We start from the raw sequence: 18726 nt of genomic DNA on the forward strand, positions 1-18726 counted from the left end.
TTCATGATTAATAAAGACCATCGTGAGTCTTTCCATAAACAGAACAGTGCTGGTCTTTCCCGAGGACAGGGAGACCCTCTTCCTGAGCCCATGCTGACACGCTTCTCACTGGCTCCCCTGCCTCACAACGTCTGGACCATGGCCAGAAGCTGCATGGAAGAGGATGAAGGCACTCTTGACTTTTGCAAAATTAAACACTTGGAGAAACTTCAGGTTGAAAGGATTAGGTTAAGGATAAAAGCGGCTGGCCTGTGAACTCCCTGCCTGTTGCCTGTTTCTCCTTGTTCTCATGGCTCTTAGCATGTTTATTCTCTCCTCTCTCAGTGGCCAAAGGACAAGTTTAAAATTTCTGATTTCCTCTGGGGAGCCTGAGAGAGGCAAGAGGCCCTGAATGCAGGAAATCATGTGGAGAGAATTTCTCGTTTATTACAGTCCCCAGATTACTTCCCTTCCCCAGCCTCCGCCTCCACCTCCAGCCACACGGTGCCTCCCGGTTTCTTCCTGCACTGAGGGACAGCTCACAGTTCACCTCTGCCCCGAGTTCTGGAAGCCTGGGAGTATCTGAAGACTGATCTGGAGAAACTCAATCCTCCTCAGGTTACCTGAATGAATGGACCGCCCTTAAGTTCCGCCTCCACTCAGAGGTCTGGGGGCAGAGCTTCCATATCCGAGTAGATGTGAAGAGGCTTCCCACTGCTGAAGAGGAAGGTAGGTGCTTGTGCGGGTTTTTTGTCTCTTTGGATGTGAGGCTAGCTACTCTAAAGCAGATGGATGGGTGCCTGTCGGCCGTGGCTGCTTGTTCTCAACTTGTGTGCCCTATGGAGATTCGTTGGGCTAAAGATTGTCTGGGTAAATAGTGGTGGCCAGAGGGTCTTCTGGTTGGTTGTTTTGAGCTCGCGTGTCTTTGGCTGGAGAATAGTGATCCAGCAAAGAACATGAGACACAAAGCGTGACCCTTGTTTTCTTTGGAGGAGTATTTCATTGGGGGTGGTGTGTTTGGGCTTCTGTGTGATGAAGGGGACATATTTGTGCTCTGACTTGCCTTTTCCCCGCTGTGCAGACCTTTACCACAAGTGGTTTAACTAGTTTTCAAGTTAAGAATATAGCAAGGTAGATAGAGAGGGTGCTAGCAACAGTATAGGTGCTTTTCGCTGACACAACCGTGCTTTTTATCTTATTTTTATTTTTTAAATAGACATGTTGTTCAGGGATTTAGTGGACATCTGTGTTGTCTTCCACAACTTTCTTGCTCTTCCTGAGATTCCCTGAGCCACATGTCCAGCGAGAGCTACAAAGCCTGGCTTTTCCTGTTTGGCGTGGAAATCCTATGCAGGCATGATGCTTGTCCTTTAAGACCTGGCCAACCTCGGCTGGGTGTCAGTGAGGTTCACAACGACGATGCAGCCAAGTCCCAGGGAAGGCGTGGCAGATCAGTCCACGGAATTCTGATTTGGGTGGGGTGCGCCCATGCTTCATTGTTTCACGTCCCCCTCATCAGCAGCCTTTCCTTGAGGAGAGAAATTTGCCCCGACTCCAAAGACTATCAGCCAATGTGCTCAACTCTTTCCCCTCTCTTCCTTGGTCAAGATGCCTCATTTGTTTATGTTTTTACCACCGCATACTTAGCTTTGGCATCGCCTTTCTTCACCCATCCCCTGTTTTTTGCTACAGAGTTCTTGGCAAATGTAACTTTTGCCAAATTGTGCCTTTGTGGTTCTCCTGCTGAACTGTATCTAATATATACACCCCACTGCCTACAGCTCTACTGTCTAAGGGGCTCAGGGACCGTTTGCATCAGGGATCACTTAAGGGCTCCTTAGAAATGCAGATACCATCTCTTCACTAGACTGAGTCTATGGTTCATCCAGACTGCTGGGTGGGTGACACGTGTACTCAATCTTGCCAGGTTCTGTCTGCAGGGAGGGCAGATGACTCTTTCAAGGGCTGCTCCATAACACCCTGCCAGCCTCCCTTCTCACCTCCTGACTTCCCAACTGTGCCGAGTGCCACTTCCCTCGTCATGTGATCCCTCTGCTGCCCACCTATGACTCGGTGTGCTTTTGTCTCTGCCTGGATACCTCTCTTCGGTGTCCCCCCCCCCCCCGATTACCCACTACAGCCTTGTTTAACTCTCATGCCCCCCCACATTCAGTCCACCCCCGACCAAGCACCTTGTGTCTGCAGCTTTTATGGCACACAAAGTACGATTGCTATGGTTTTCTCATCCTTGACTAGACTCTGGTGCTTTATTTCTGAATCCATGGCACTGAACACAAGAGCTGGCATATCACTCGTGTCAATCAGTATTATCTGAGCTCCTTTATGAATGGATGAAGGAACAAATGAACGTGTGAGCTACTGTAATAATTTCAATTAATGGTCAGAATGAGATGTATAGTTAGAAGCTTAGAGGGCTGGAAGTCTCTGTAGCATCTTCCTGTACTCCTTTGATCTGAGACTTTGCCAGACTCAATTATCCACCAAGTATTTTGAGGATATACTGTGTGCCGTTCAATTTTTTTAAAGTCTCTACATCTCCCTGGACAGGTAACATCTCTGGTTAGGCACTTGCTAATCCCTTCTCCCCATGCTTTAACACACTAAGTCAGAGATTTACTCTCTCAGCCGTGAGTACAGAACACCTTCCGCTCTCAGGCAGCTGGTGGTGCAATAGGAACACGGTGGCAAGTGAATCGATGTGACCCTGAGCAAGAAACCTTTCAGCATTCTCCCTCCTACTCTTCCCTCTGCCCTCTAAAGAAAAGAAAGAGAAGAAACAGAAAACAAAGAGATCTGGTGGATCACGAATGTCAACGTATGCAAGTAAGGCTTTAAGATGTCATAGAGCAGAAAGACTCCCATTGGGTTCCTGGGTCTCTGGCCAAAAGTCCTGCACCTGTGGCTGCCTTGCCTGGTGACTTTGGATCTACAACCTTTCTGTAAGCCTTGGTTTTGTGCAGTGGTGGACAAGGAAGCATCGGTGTCCTGTTGTACAGAGGTTGGGGTGCCTCTGTTCTCAAACTGGCTCGTGATAATTCTTTTGAGAGAGGGTCTTATGTATCCCAGGCTAGCCTTGAACTATGTAGCCAGAAATGATCTTGAACTTCTGATGCCGCTGCTTCCACGTTCAAGTCTTGGGTTCTCATGTCTGCCCTTATCACACCCAGTTTAGACTGTACTGGAGCTGGAACCTGGGAACCATGCATGCGAAGCAAGGCCACTACTAACTGAATTACCCCTCACCCCTCACGATAATCTGAAGGGCAGTGAGCTGCGGTTCTCCGAAGCAAACTCGCAAAGAGACCCTAAGGGAGTTCTTCTCACTCTGCCTTTAGCCCCAGCCATAGGTGTCCACGTTGCCCTTTGGTGTCCTTTCCTAAGGCACTGCATAGCAGCAGCTCCAAGGGATCTTGCAGGAAAACGACACTTTCTACACGTACTCAGACCCAACCGCTAGACTTGGGGTGACCCAAGCCACTCTGGCCTTCTCGAGTGACTTCTTTCTCTGTCTTTTAACTCTCTTTTTTTCTGATCCTCTACCACTGACATTTCCTAATAAAAACCTCCTGCATGTCCAGAACTCTGGCTTGCTTCCTGTTGCTCACACCGCTTTGCCTCTCTCACTTACTGCACCTTTGTACAACAGCCCTTCAGCTCGTTTCCCAACTACTCAAATTTGCACTCTTCTCTATAAATAACAGGTAATAGCTCTAGTCATAAAAGGATGTTATGCTACATGGGAGGGTTCTAATGAACGACCGTATATAGATTGGTTTATATACTACAATCTCTCTCTCTCTCTCTCTTCCTTCTCCTCCTCCACTACCACTCTTTCTGAGCTGTATACTGCCCAGGCTGGACTCCGTCTTAATAAATAGACCAGGCGGGAAGAGCCTTGAACTTCCTGCCTCTCTCTAAGTGCTGGGATTCCAGCCGAGCAGCACCTCACCTAGCTTTTCTTTTAATTGCAGCCTTTTACCTGTGGGGTGAAAAGAGGTAAAGCCAGTTTTAAATTCCTTGTTGTTGCTTCCTTCCTTAACTAAGTAGTTGTACCTTGCTAAACCTCAATTCTGTTTCTGAAAATCGGTACTAACACACAAAGTGAAGAGAAGATGAACTGGCTAATGTATGTAACAAGCTGCTTGGCTGAACTATACCAGCAGAGCTGGGGAGATGGCTCAAGGGCTAAAATGCTTGCCTGGAAGACTTGCGAACCTGAGTTCGCATAGCCAGATGTGGCAGTGCACATCTGTAATCTTAGCTCTGCAGGGAAGGGAGACACAGAGACAAGTGGCTCTCCGGAGCTTTCTGCTCCCTAATTCAACCTAATCAATGAGCTCCAGGTTCGGTGAGGAGACCGTCTCAAAAAATAAGGCAGAGAACAACAGAGAGGCACCCTGAAGCTGACCTCTGGCATATGTGAGTGTGTATACCCAGCCACACGGAGTCACACACTCTAAAAGAGTGCTTAGAAGAGGCTAAGGTGGTGAGAGTGAGGATAGGATCACCCGTCGAATAAATAGCTGAAGGATATGCAGGTGTTTGAAGGAAGAGCTACACCGTGTAAAATATAAAGATTGCCTTCAGTTACTCAGAGGTCTCTGGTATGGAAAAAGAGACAGCCACCAGATTATAGAGTAGAAATTATAGGGTAAAAGATTTCAACTCAGCTTGCAGAAGGATTTACCCACCATTAGAATTGTCTAAAAATGGGTGAGTTGTCCTGCGGGGGTGGGGAACACCCTGTCCTGGGCTGCGTTCCAGCACCCCAGGAGACCAGCTACCAGGGTGTTCCCAAAGGGATGCCTGGCTGGGTGGGGTCTGCTCGATGACATTGAAGGTCCCTTCCCGCTCTTGAGAATCTCATGACATCAGTGCCCTAATCCAAGCCACCAGATAAAAAAAAAAAAAAAAAAGCACTAGCCTGGAGTGACGTGAGCTGACTTCTCACTTGCTAGCCGTATTTTTTGACTGCAATAATTTAAAAATAGGACCTTTGCAACAATAGACTAGTCGGACTTCCAGGAAAAAGGCGCAAAAAAAGAAATGAGACCACTGGGGTCACTCGGGAACTTGACTGTGGCTTGGTCTTGGCCCTTGCATTACAAACACATTCTTATTTGGTAGGAAACTGCCGAGTTTGGTGGCATTTTCAGTCAACATAGACTCAGGCAACTGTCACAAGCTCATTCTCCAGCTGTGAAACAGGAGTCCTTTGTGGATGTACATGTAGGCTGAGACATTTTAGCTACTCAGAGATCTGATTGAGACATATTGAGGCTAAATTGTTCCATGCTTTTCTGATGTCATGAGTCTGGTGTCTGACCTCTGGGGAGAGACAAGAGATAGCTGGGGTGAGCTGCCTTCTCTAACGTCAAGTTCTCCAGCTTTCTACCCACCCTTTCTTCTTATAAAGATGACCGCATTGATAATAGCCTGTGCGTGCCGATAACTTGGGAGTTTCCTAGAGATGTGAGAATCTGCTTAAGTGGGCTCAGGCTGTCTAAACTTCTGGCTAATACTCAGTTCTCTATAGACTCAGGAGAACTGACTCTGCTTGCAGTCTGTTTAGGACCCTCACATCCTTCTGAGGATGCTGGGCTGTATTCCAGCACGCCTTGGCTTCCTAAAGTCTCACACTGAGATCCCAGGGGTAGGAAAAAGAACAGCAACCGTCCCTTCTACAGAAAAGAGAACCAACAAAGGAGGCAGTTTGTCGTGCAGAAACAGGTGCAGCATAGTTTATTCTGCAGGTTTTCTTAAAGACGGCTATGCAATAAAAATTCCCTTTGAAATATAATCAGCAGTGCAGGACCACAATATAGAACTTTTGCAGAGCGGTGTGTTTATTTATAGATGCACTTTGGCTATGCCGCATAGCAAAGCAACTGTCTAACATCCACAACGTGGCCCTGGGAATTTCCTCCAACAAGGCTGTGCTTCCGTCCATTGTTGCAGTACAAAGGGCAGAAGGAGGCTTGAGTGGGGATCTTGTTAACCCCACCTAGAGGGAAACATGGAGGCTGTCATCCCCTTCAGTCAATGTGATCCCCAGTGCAGGGGGTCAAGATGGAGGTCGTCCTCCACTCTGGGCAAATGCAAATGAGGAGATAGGTTTGATTATTTTGTCTAAAAATATCTCAGACAGAGGTGATGGCAATTCAACAATAAAGGTCTGCTTTCTATTTGCGGCAAAGGATGTACTCCTCACCAGTGTTGGATGCTGGATTCTGGTGGAGTTTTGATATGGGGTGGCGTTTGAGGAAACAGGTTAAATTTTATAGCAAAAGGTTTTTTAAGCATATTACTGTAGAAAGACAGCCATAAGATCATACACAAAGCCCCAACATGCATGCATAGGTACTTGCTAATGCAAGCACAGGTCCTTGAGTCACCCAGAATTTTGTAATTATTGTAGGCTTGGATTTGTTCATCTTCAACATAAATATAAAAGGTCTTATATTTTATTAGTTTGGAGATAAATAAGCTACTATATTACAAGCTATCAGACCTTAACTAGACTTAAGCTTAAGGTTCTACGGTATGGTTCTACTTTGCTAAAAGCTCCTTATAAGTCATTCCTATGAAAGTATTTAGCAACCAGCTTCCCCTACTGTAGGCAAAAAAGCCCAGAATGCCAGTTAAGCTCGGTATGGGGGCACACGCTTCTAATATTAGTGCTAGGGAGGCTGAGGCAGGAGTAGCTCTCCAAGTTCAAAGTCAGCCTGGGCTGTACAGAGAGTTCTAGGATACCCTAGGCTAAATGGAGTGATCTTTTCTCAAAACCTCCTAAGACCTGGCTATGCTGAGAGCTTCAGTAAGTGATGTGCTTGCCTCACAATGTGAAAACACCAATTCAGTCCATGGAGCACCTGTAAAAAGATGGGTACGGTGGGCCTGTCTGGTCCAAGGACTGGGATGGAAAAGGCAGACAGGTCTCTGATGCTCCGCTGGCCCTCCACCCTAGCCTACTTGGCAGACTCCAGGCAAATAAAAGACTCTATGTCAAAAAACAGGGTGGACGGCCTTTGAGGAATGGCAGGCAAACTTGCCCTCTGCCTACCATATGCACGCTCACTGAAGTACGTGTGCGCGTGCATGCAGCCACACACTCAAACTCCGAAATCAAAACAAAAACTTATTTTACTTGATGGCCCGTTGTATTTTAATCACCCTGCACATTCCGAGGGAGGTCTGTGCAGCATTGTTTAAGGGCTCAGTGCCCTGGCTTGTGTCTGAGGGTCTCATGGGAGGAAAAGGTGGGTCTCACGTCTACATGCCACATTCCACACCTGCCCTGCCATCTGTGATCATGATTCCAGGAGCTCAAGGCCCAGCCCCAACCCCAACACAGTCAAAGCCTCAGGGAGTAAAGGGGACCTGCGTGTAGAAAGAGCAGGTCAGTGGAAGCCACGATCCCTGGGCCTTGTCAGCAGGTGGCCCTTCCAGGTCCCTTCCAGGTCCCCAGATGCAGAAAACCCGTTTGCCAGCCCCACAGTGAGAATACAGGAATGCTGGTAAAAACGCCTTTCTGGGTTGTTTTGTTGGCTGAGTGTTTATTATCAGACACCCCTCAGGGGTGCACAGGGCAGGTTGCAAAGGTCCGTGTGAGGCCTGGGAATTTCCTTCCATAGAGGCCATGCTTCCTGTCTTTGTTGTTCCTCAAAGAACAAGTGGAGGCATTACTAGAGATCCCCACTTAACCCTCTCTTGCTGCTGCCTTGTGGCTCCTCATAGCTGAAAAAAACACACATGCTGGAGAGTAAAAGATTTATGCATTTCAACTGCATGTGTGCTATTGCAACATACCAGTTCATGAGCATGCAATTCCGGGTGCTTGTGTGTGCATACACATGTATAGGCACTAATTCAGTGTCAGTTCTTTCTCAAATAAGAGTCGAGTTCCCCACCTTATAGTGTGCTTATTGACTAAAGCAGAGGCATGGCAAACTGAAAGACCTTTTCATAGGATAACAATGATTTATTGAACATACTTCTGCAATACTGTTAAGCACAAAGGAAATGCAAAAGTTCTAGAAAATTATAGAGCGTATGATACACACATGTGCAGGCACACACTTTCATGCATGGTGAGGGTGCAAAGATGTCAGACAACTGTCTGAGCTAAGAACAGGAAGGATTAGAAGAAGGCCTTGAGTTCTGATCTTGCCTGAGACTGTTCTGTGTTCTCTAAAAACACCATCTGGAATTCTCTAAGTACCAGGACAGTGAGTGCCCACATGCCCTCCCCCACTTCTGTACACGTGCGCAAGCACACTTTGCCCCCTTAGGAGGAAGGCTTGAAACAGTCCCCTGTTGCTAGCTCTAATTAAAATCACAGTTCTGGTCATTTCCTCTCCGAGTCTCCATTTTCTACGCAGTCGAAGTGACTGACAGCGTGGCTATCATACTATTTTAATTTTCATCCCGGGAGCGTTTGAGCATGAATTCTGCCGCTTGTTTACTCTCCTCTCAAAGCCCAGAGAGTGGTTTGCAGAGGATGTCTGAGGGGGAACCATGGCGACTGTGGAGATAGAGTGTGCGCATTGTGTCAGCGCAGCAGCTGTCCGACCTCCTTTCTCCTAGGAGTCGAAGGAATGGAGAACTGCCCGAGAGGACGCACGCTCTCCCAGCTGTGGGTTGTGATGGGATCCCACAGCCTCTGCTGGGCTGTCAGCAGGAAGTATTGCACTGCTGTTTGCTCTTAATAAACCTAATCCCTTTACAGTATTTATTGGGTGCGTGCTCGTGTGTGCATAGGTGCATGTGTGTGCAGGTGCATGTGTGTGTGCATAGGTGCATGTGTGTGCAGGTGCATGTGTGTGTGCATAGGTGCATGTGTGTGTGTGCAGGTGCATGTGTGTGTGCAGGTGCATGTGTGTGCATGCATGTGGAATCCAGAGCTCAATATTGAGTGTCTTCCCCCATCTCTCTCCACCTTACCTTTGGAGACAAGGTCTGTCAGTGAACCTGGAGCTCCCAGTAATTCACCTTGACTGTCTAGTCAACTGGATCTCTGGATTGCCCTGTCTCTGTCCTCTCTCTGTAATCAGCTCTGGGATTACAACTGTGCACTGCAGCACCCAGACTTTTGCATAGTCTCTAGGGATCTGAACTTGGGTCCTGATTCTCGTGTAGTAATATTGTATCAGCTGAGGCAGCTCCCAGCCCGTATTTTCCATTTTTGCAATACAGCAGTGCAGGAGAACTGTAAATGACAAAGAACCAGAGATACCAAGCAAGGTGAATACAAGTATGATAAGATGTGGGTAGAGTGGTAGACAGAAAGCAGATTCCCAGGTCCTCTGGGCCCTTGAAGCCAGACCCTGTATATAGGTATGTAGGGGTGGGAGGCAGGAAAGGGAAACATGCTGCCAGTTGCACATTTTCGAGTAGCATCTTTTATGGTACCTCCAAAGTCTGACACACATTACTCGTATGTAAGAACTGTTGTCTAGAAAATCCCCCCAATGTTGGTTTAGCAGACAGTTTACAGTGGTGGCATAAGGGCCCCTTCACATGTTCTTTGGGGTGGGTGTGAAGGTTAGCTTGTAAACTTGACACAATCTAGCATCACCTGGGGAGAGAGGCTGGATAAGGGACTGTCTACATTGGGTTGACCTTGTGAGCATGTCTGTGCAAACTGTTTCCTGTAACTGCTATGGGAAGACTCAGCCTACCATGGGCAGCTCCATTCCCTAGGCAAGGAGCTGGGCTGTAGAGGAGTGGAGTCAAACTGAGCCCAGGCAGCTACTCAAGCAAACACACACACATTTATTCCTGTCTGTTCTCGACTGTAACCTGTAATTGTAAATGGAAATGAATCTCTTTCTTGCCTAAATCCACTGCCCCAAATATTTCAACACAGAAATGAAACTTTAAAAGTAGGTTCACGATTTTTCACTCTAGGCTCATCTTTGCTAGAACATTTATCCTGTGTGTATCCCTGGTTGGAGGCACTGTTTGGAGGTAAATGCTACTTCTTCCATTCAATCTTTTGTAATTTTGCATTTACCCTTTTGTTGTTTGCATCTCAGCACTTTTGTGTCTTGGAACACAATAGAATGTAGTGGTGAGAACTGGATTTGGGGCTCAGATTCTGCCTGAGCTTTTTCAATAGGTTTGATTTTTTTTTTTAGTCTGTGTAGTTTTTTGTTTTGTCTTAAGCCTCGAAAAGTCGCTTCATTTTTATCAGTCTTCTCATCTGAAGTGGAAATAGTTTACTAATTTATACAATATTATGAAAGTTAAATGACAAAATACATAAAATTTTATCAAAAGTGCTCAGAACACACTTATGATGAGATTTGTAAAGACAGGAATCACTAGTAACACCTCCACCAGCAGGAAAGTGTGTAATTTTAGGAAACCTGTAACCTGTGGACGGGTTCTTTCTTAAAGCCTTAAGACAATATTCTAGGCTATGGTTATAACTTGGTGGTAGAATACATGCTTAACTTGTAAAAAAAAAAAACACCCTACATTTGATTGTTAATATGGGAGGGGGAATTAAAGATTGAAAAGAAAGAGAAAAAAAGATAATATTTAATTCTGTTTAGCCACAAATAAATGTTACTCCCTGATGTGAATGCCCTTACTCAGAAAAGGGTAGGATTTAAAAAATAGCAAATGTCTAACTAGAGTCAGATGTTTGCAATCTGACAAATTGGGGTGGGTGTGGCTTATTTTGTAACCTGAGCAGTTGGGTTGGGTGGGGCTTTAGTTTGTAATCTAAGCAGTTGGGGTGGGTGGGGTTTAGTTTGTAATCTGAGCAGTTGGGTTGGGTGTGGCTTTAGTTTGTAATCTGAGCATGTGAGGTGGGTGTGGCTTTAGTTTGCAATCTGAGCACTTGGGATGGGTGGAGCTTTAGTTTGTAACCTGAGAAATTGGGATGGGTGTGGCTTAAATTTGTAATCTGAGCATGTGAGGTGGGTGTGGCTTTAGTTTGCAATCTGAGCACTTGGGATGGGTGGGGCCTTAGTTTGTAACCTGAGAAATTGGGGTGGGTGGGGCTTTAGTTTGTAATCTGAGCTCTTGGATGGGTGGGTAGGCATTGAAATAGGATCACTGCCAGTTGGAGTCCATCCTTCCCTACATAGAAGTTAGAGAGTATCCTGGGCTATTCAGTGAGACTGTCTCAAAAACAAACTAAGAATATAGGGGGCTAGAGAGATGGCTCAGCAGTTAACGTCTTGCAGAAGACCCAAGCTGAGTTCCCATCATCCACATCTGGAGACTCCCACGCCCTGCAACTCCAGTTCCTGAGATCTGATGCCCTGTTCTGGCCTTATCAGGAGCCTGCACTTCTGTGTACATAGCCACATAAAGACACACATGCACAATTGCATAGTTAGAAAACACAATTAAATCAAGCTAATCTACTTAGATAACCTGCCTATGAACAGAGACTGCAGCCGGCACTCAGTCACCTGGAAAGAGCATCTATAACAGTCCACATGTTGTCTGTGCCTTCTCCTCAGTTTAGCAGCAATTCAGCCCTCTGTATGCTCAAATCAAATAGCTGACTTAGAGGTTTTTAAACCAGAGAATTGTTTTATTTGAAGTCCACATTAAGTAAATGCTTTCATAAATGGTAATTTTGATGATACATTTACTTATTTATTGTGATAGATTAGCCTTCAAAATTAACACACACACACACACACACACAAAACCATTATTAAGGATTTGGCTAATATTTCTAGCTGATTGAGATTGTTTGGTTTCATTTTAGCCTCAAAAGCTAACCCATCAAGCTTGAGCATCTGTAAATGGATATACTTACACATTCATGGAGATACATGCTAGGAATTTATGGTGGTTATGCATGTGGGGATCTTAGCTGTGAGATTGCAAGGCATCATTTGTACCAGAGAAAGAGAAGAAAGGAGGAAATATATTAGTAACCTAGAAAGAACTGAGACTGTTTGGAGAGAGGGAGGGAGAGGCTAAAAGGTGTGAATTCACTGTGCATGTGCACATAGATAAGCAAAGAAGCATCTTAGGTCTTTCTGGAACTTTCCTTGCTAGCAAGGAGGCCCTAATACTTACTAGGCTTAGCTCTCAGCACTTCCAGGGCATAATACCATTTAATATCTCCATTTCACAGGTGAGAAAACGGAGGACTGGAGAGGTTAAATAACTTGCCTGGCCTCCTTAGTTAATCAGTGGTAGAGCTGAGGCCAAGTTCTTGCTTTTTCTAGGATTCTAATAATATGCCACCTCAAGGGTCATTCACAAACATGAATGAGCATCCACTTCTTTGGACCGCATACTACAAGGTGCTGGGCCTGAAAAGTAGGCAAACACCAACAGGGTAGGAATAGCGCAGGAAGGCGGAGAGCCTAAAAATAGGTCTTTTGCAAAGCAGCTCAGTTAGTGTTCTGACAGAAGGAAGTTGGTGTGTGCTCGCAGCTGGAGAGGATTCCGACAGTAACCTTGAACCGGCCCCTGAAGGACAGGGCAAGCCAATGCAACAGAGACACAGGCCATCCTCAGGACAGGGGATCGCATTAGCTGTAGGGCTCTTGGGTAAGAGGAAAGGGAGGAGGCATTCATGTATGAAGTCATCATTTTGTCTGTCATAAATGTTTAACTCTTGTCAACTGTGTCTTGATAAAACTGGGTAGGATTGACAAAGCACAGGATGTGGAAATAGAAGTTCTAATTACTAAGGGTATTAGCTGGAGTTGTGTGTGTGTGTGTGTGTGTGTGTGTGTGTGTGTGTGTGTGTGTGTGCTTGTGTACTGGTGTGGGTAATTGCATATGTGTTGGGGTGTGTGCATACATGTCGGGGGAGAAAGGAGAGATGCTCTGTGGAGTGACCCAAGAGCACCTCTATCTGCCAGAGTTTCTCTCAAGGCCCTGATGGTCTCACTCCAGGCTGGGATCCAGGCAGCCTCAGCATCTTCTCAAGAGTGAGAAACTACAGAACAAGGCAATCCTCTGTCTCTCCTTAACCATTAAATTCCCATGTGCCCTGGAACCACCGCGGAGCTTGGTAGACGGCTAGTTGCCAAGCCCCGCTGCTGGTTTTAGGTTGGAAAGTCTGGGGCGGGCCCCAGGATTTTACAACACTACCTGATGGAATCCACCATTTGACACCCACATGCTAGAACCACTGTTGTGTGAATCCAGGTCCGTCTCTCGCGTGTGAAGGCAGGAGCCTCACAAAATCGTTTGGATCATGCTTAGGTCATGTTACTTAGAAATGTCCTCAGAAGAAGTTCACTAAATCTCTTCTTTGTGGTACATGCCTCTTTTATTTTTAAACATTTTTTGTAATTAAATAAAACCCAAATCCAGATATTTCTGATATTCTGGTTCATTTTGGTCTGTAAGGGGTCAAAATATGGTGACTTCTAGGGTTCTTAGGAATTTTAAGAATTGGTCCTTTGAAACCTCTGTTTGCAAAGCAGGAAGTCAGTTGTTGCCCAGAACAAACACTTGAATCAGGCAATCTGTTCCTTTGGAGGACTTTCACGCTGCAGCGTTTAAGCAACTTTCCATAATATCCAGGAGAGTTTGAAACTGAGTCTTTGTGGCCTGGACCATGGAGGAGAAAACAGGAGGTCTGTGTCCTGTCTCTGAGTGTGTCTGCTAGCAAAGACAGAATATATCCTGAGGGCTGTTATTTCCTCCTGGGTAGATAAGGCAGGAAGAGCTAGGAGACCAAGATCGCTGACAAGAAAGGATAGGAAGAATGGATGAGGAGGAATCTGTGTGTTCCTTTACCTTCCTCCCACTTTGTTTACAGGGGTTGGGGTAGAGGGGGTGCTGAAGCCCTCCCAAATCTCTCAGCTGCAGGTCAGGAGCCCAGATGCCACAGAAGAACAACTGAAATCTTTTATACTTCAGATTTAAAGGGGAATGTTGGGGTTGTCAAATTGGCTCAGTTGGCATGGTAGAAGTAGAGACCCAACCCCAAAAGTTGTCCTCTGACCAAAACACACAAGGGGATGCCACTTTCAAAGCCACCAGAATGCTGTCATTTGGCTAACAGAGAATTTACATGGTGTTTGAACTGGTTTTATGGGCTTTCTAGGTTTAAGGGTGTCCATGTTTCTGAAACACATAAATTCAATGGAAAATTGTATTTCCTCAAAGCGACTCTTGGTAGGGAACCTTTCTGGTCCTCAAGATGCTTACTATTACGTTGGAAGTAGAGCAGTCAGTCCTTGAGGGCCCTTTGCTGTGAGGCTCCAAGACGCACATGGGAAGCAGACACTTTAGTGGGTGAAACTGCTTAACGTAGCTAAGAAAATTCTGGTGGCACCAGTCATGGGAACACACGCCTGAAATCCCAGTCTTTGGGGGCTAGAAATGGGAGCATCAGAAAGTCAAGGTCGTCCTTGCCTACACAAGCAGTTTAAGGTCAGCCTCGGATATAGGAGAACCTGGCTTAGAAAACACAGAGGCCTGAGCCAGGATGGAGGGGTAAGGAGCAGGAGGTGGGTTTCACGAGGGGGAAGAAGGAGCGGCTCATGCCTCCACCAGCACTCAGATGCACATACTCACACTCCTCTGTGGTCTTCACACAATCCTTGCTCATCAAATTACAGAAATTGCCTTTTTACTTGTCTGCATTGCTCTTTCAATCAGATCTTAAAAGGGAAAATGAATGCCACTCTGACAAATTAACGAAAGAGGCAGCTAATTCTATTGGCGACTTGAAGCATGCGAAAACTGCCCACATGGTTGTTCTTCTTGGGCAAAAAGTGGCAAGGAGGTGGGAGGATGAGGAGTGTCATAAGAACTTGGCAAGATCTATGGCTGTAGGCACATGGTTTGTTCTGGATCAGAAGCTGAGGGGAATCATTTACTGAACTGAAGCCTGGCCAGAGAGAGGGGAAGTAAATTCTGCAATATCATTCTCTGGGATGCTTCCTTATACTCCCCAGGATCAGTAGGGAGCAGGGAAGCCTTTCCTGAGAGTTGTTTCATCCCTGTTCTGTAGCAATGCCTTCTTGAGGACATGGTGGTATAGAATAGGGCACTCAACAGGACACCAAAAGACAAAGAAGGACCTGGAGGGGAAGCTGAGACTAACCAGTACTTTTCTGTTTCTATAGTTACCGCTTCTTCTTGGTTTCTGGACAGGTTGGGATTAGTACTACAGGCAGACATAGAAGGAAGAAATGAGAGATAGATTGGCATCTAGATGGCCCAGTGCCTGTACTGAGTTTCTCAGACCATTGCTTTCCTGTCTAAGTGTACTGCGTGAGCATCTGCACTTTGCTAACTCCGAACAAGGTCCCCAGCCCAGAAAGCATCAGTGAACCTGAACGTGCACCCAGGTGTTGGTGCTCTGATATCTGCTGTGCTTGACACATGAAACAATTTAAGCATAGCTGATCCCCACCCGCTTGGATAGGAGAAAGCTCAGGGTTCCACCCTTACCTTGCTGAGACTGAGTTTTCTCATCTATAAAATGAAGATGCACATGGTCCGTCCTCAGGATCCGAGGGTCTATGGGAACCTGACGCTGTGACGGGCAAGGTAAACAAGGGCAGTAGCAACCGCTGGGGCTGTTTCTTCATCTCTTAAAAGTACAATATTTTATTAATAAATGTTTATTAATAAAATATCAATGAATTAATTTATTGATGAAATTAATATTTTCATTACTTTTGGAGAGTTTCATATGTATGCAATGTATTTTGGTTATATTCAACCCCATTCCTTTTCCCTAACTCCTCCCATATCTTACCCCCACCACTCTCCCACCTATCCCAACCTCGAATCATTTTTTTTTGTTGTTTTTGAGTCCAGATTGTGCTGCCTTTATATTTGTGGGTGGAGCCATGTACTGCAGCGTGGTCTAACTACCAGGGACAACACCCTCAAAGAAAACTGTCTCTCCCTTCCTCAGGAGCCATCAACTGCCTGGGGCAGAAAGGGGGGCAGCAGGAGTGGGGGAGGGAGCTGTGAGCCCCTCTCCCCTCTACACTAGAATGCTTCCTGGTTTGATCTTAAGCAGGTCTTTTAGAGGCAATTGCAGCTCCCAATGAGTGGTCTGTTTCTCTCACAAAATCCTTTCTCTGACTGTGAGAGAGGTGTTGCCAAATGTTGCCAAAGGTGCTGCCTTCTGCCCTGGGGCTGTCATTCCACACTCTTGATTAGAGACCCGGTCAGGAGGTAAGAAACAGCCTGTCCTTCTGGGCTGCTTCACCCCTGTTCCCCAGCAAGACTTCCTGCTTCCTTCCTTCGGGGTCAGGTGGAGTGGAAGCTTGTTTGCCTCCAGGCTCTGCAGACCTGCTTTTTAAAAAGTGGCCCAGGGGGCTTGGAACTGAGAATTTTGATGCTTTCCTTCCTCTTAGTTAGGAAGATGTTTCCAGATGGAGCCAGTCAAGTAAGTGGGGGGACTGGGGAAAGGAAGAGGTGGGATTAGCTTCTTCTGAAGACGGTAGACCCTGGTGAGTCTTGGGATTCACATAGCCTTCCTGTTCTGTGAGCTCTCTCCCCATTCCTACTTGGCATTAACAAGTCTGTCCTCCATCCACCTTTGTATATGAGTCCTGAAAGGATTCAAGAAGGACACCAATTAAGAGGACTGGATGACCTTTAAAGCCGGTCCCTCTGCTCCTGTGAAGAGGTCCTTCAGAGGCTCGGTGACCCTGGAGTCTGGAGGGGAGGCTGCAGAGTATTTAAAATGAATAAAAGGGGAACCAAAGTCTGAAAAAGGTGATCAGAACATGGTATCACTTCTGGACGATGCTGAAAACAAGTAAAGCCTTTGCTATCTAAGTTCTGAAGAATTGCTCACAGCAGAGTTCAGCAGTATTACCTAAGCTTCTAGTTAGTGTAGCTGTGCCTTTTTGTTTAAAGTTTATTCTAGCCTGGGGTGGTGGCGTAGGTCTTTAATCCTAATACTCAGGAGGCTGAAGCATGAGGATTTCTGTGAATTTGGGCTTAGCCTGGTCTACATAGGCCTCCCAGGGCTCCACAGTGAGACCTTGTCTCAAGGGAAGAAAAAGGCATGTATGCAATGCTGGAGTTAATTCAGACAACTTTCATTCATATGCTCCTGGCACAGAAAGACTCAGCTACTCTGTTGCTTTTAACCCTACAGTCCTGGGGGGTAACGCAGATGGCTCAGCAGTTAAGAGCACTTGCTGCTCTTCCAGAGGACCTGGACCTGGAAGAATAGATCCTCTTTAAAGTAAGCTCTGGCGCTAGGAACACAGAGCACTGTTTTAACATAAACCAAGGGCTCCATCCTCAGCATTAAATAAACCCAGGATGGTGGCCTCCATCCCAGCATTTGCGGAGCAGAGGCAGGAAGATCAGAAGTTCAAGATCATCTCTAACTACACAGCATGTTCAAGGCCAGGGTAGGCTACCTGTGGCTCTTTCAGAAGCAGTAGCTAGCCACGCTAGCACGGGGTTGGAAAGACAAAGAAACTGGGCAGGAATCACTCCAGTTCTAAAATCCTGTGACCATGAGAGTTTCTGTTTGTGTTTAAAATTTAATAAGTACAAATTTTAGCTCATACTTAAATATTTCACTGGATTAATAATATTTATGACAAGAAATTTTTTCCACCTTAGTTAATAATTTTCAATTTAATTAGTCAAGTAAATTATGGTTTGGGCCAGTCAGTGGTGGCACATGCCTTAAATCCCAGCACTTGGGAGGCAGAGACAGGCGGATCTCTGTGAGGCCAGCCTGGTCTACAAGAGCTAGTTCCAGCACAGGTCCCAAAGATACAGAGAAACCCTGTCTCAAAAAAAAAAAAAAAAGGAAAGAAAGAAAGGAAAAAGAAAATTATGTTTTCAAATAAAAATAAGGGAGTATCACAGAAGATATAACCATGCTAAAGAACTTAAAGAGCGTGTATTTCTGGGTTCAATCCCTAGCACTTGGGGGAGAGGGGAGACTAGGTCAATGAAAAGAGAAGAATTTAGGTAAAGATCTGGTCTAGTTGTTAAATATACTACAATCCCTCACGGTCCATAGTCATGTGTGTATCTGCTGCCTCCTTCATTCCAACTCCAGTGTGAAATTTGACTGTGTATGAGATCCAGGTGTGCGTGCGCATGCACACACACACACACACATCTGTACCTTCATGCATGTATTTGTGTGGCTAGACTAAAAATCTAAATGGCTTTCCCATATCAGCATTCCAGGTCAGATGAGGCAAGCTCGAGGGGTGTGGGCCTGGAATAGTCATATAATTGTGTACTAACCTCCAAGTCCAAAAATAGCTTCTTTCTCCTGAGAGGTGAACACTGATAAACCAAAGTCAACGTAATTAGGAAAAGGCTTGAACTTGGAAGCGCAGGCCCTTCCTTGTGCTGGGGTATGTCATCAGAATTGTGGCAGGATGGGCAGACTCCACAGGGCAAGGCACCAGTTTGCACAATGCTAGGTCACATATCAAAGAGCAGCAGCAGCCACCACAAACACCCTTCCCTTTAACTTCTTGCCCTGCCTGAAAAACAGTGTCGGGCTAGAACCCAAGGACAATTCATCTTCACGGTCACCAGCTTGATTAGGAGGGCAACCGCAAGGTCAGTTCCTGAATCAGAGGTCCCCGTACCAGTGAACAAAGAAGGCACCATCCCTGTGTGCCGTGCCCATGTAAGCAGGGACATCTCCATGACTTAGGTCTGGGGAAGCAAAGGATTCAGATGACTTAAAGGCAAGTCACTAGTGACTAATGCTTTTCCCCAGTGTGAAAACCAACAAGTTATTCTGAACATGAGTGAGCCACTAACATA

At 46.0% G+C, this 18726-nt stretch overlaps 1 protein-coding gene across 1 annotated transcript in view; it reads left to right on the plus strand.

The window, feature by feature from the left end:
• The first annotated feature begins 446 nt into the window (after nt 1-446).
• Adgrf5 (adhesion G protein-coupled receptor F5) overlaps nt 447-18726 on the plus strand; it is a 95077-nt gene continuing 76797 nt past the window's right edge. The window contains exon 1 of the mRNA XM_075980665.1: nt 447-708. The gene's annotated coding sequence lies outside the window, so the exon portion shown is untranslated. The remainder of the gene's footprint in view (nt 709-18726) is intronic.

The sequence above is a fragment of the Microtus pennsylvanicus genome, chromosome 7 (assembly GCF_037038515.1).
Source record: "Microtus pennsylvanicus isolate mMicPen1 chromosome 7, mMicPen1.hap1, whole genome shotgun sequence".
Classification (NCBI taxonomy): Eukaryota; Metazoa; Chordata; class Mammalia; order Rodentia; family Cricetidae; genus Microtus; species Microtus pennsylvanicus.